The sequence below is a fragment of the Penaeus monodon genome, chromosome 34 (assembly GCF_015228065.2).
Source record: "Penaeus monodon isolate SGIC_2016 chromosome 34, NSTDA_Pmon_1, whole genome shotgun sequence".
Classification (NCBI taxonomy): domain Eukaryota; kingdom Metazoa; phylum Arthropoda; class Malacostraca; order Decapoda; family Penaeidae; genus Penaeus; species Penaeus monodon.
Window position 1 is genome coordinate 32793058 of NC_051419.1, and position 320 is coordinate 32793377.

Here is a 320-nt window from a genome sequence, read left to right on the forward strand (position 1 = left end):
CAGGTACATATAAACCCAGAAGCAGATATAATTTCATCGTAGCTCGTTTAAGTTGCAGAAAAAGGGGGGGCTGGTGGATGGGATTATCGAGATCAAATTTCTATAATCTTGATATACAAGTAAGACGATTAAGAGCGAAGTGATAGCGTTAAAGAGATAGAAATTATAACTCTTTCTTTGGGTTTAACAAAATGTGTGTGTAATGGGATGATTTTACAAGAAGCTCTGGCTTGTATTTTTTTTTTTTTCTCAACACATATATGGCTAGTTGTGGTAAATAACCTAATGAATTTATCGATAGGCAGACAAATAAGATAACT

The 320-nt window shown here is 33.8% G+C and overlaps 1 protein-coding gene across 1 annotated transcript in view; it reads right to left on the reverse strand.

Annotated features, from left to right (window-relative positions):
• Positions 1–320, reverse strand: part of LOC119594749 — a gene marked incomplete in the record, with an annotated part of 15256 nt that overhangs the window by 4145 nt on the left and 10791 nt on the right.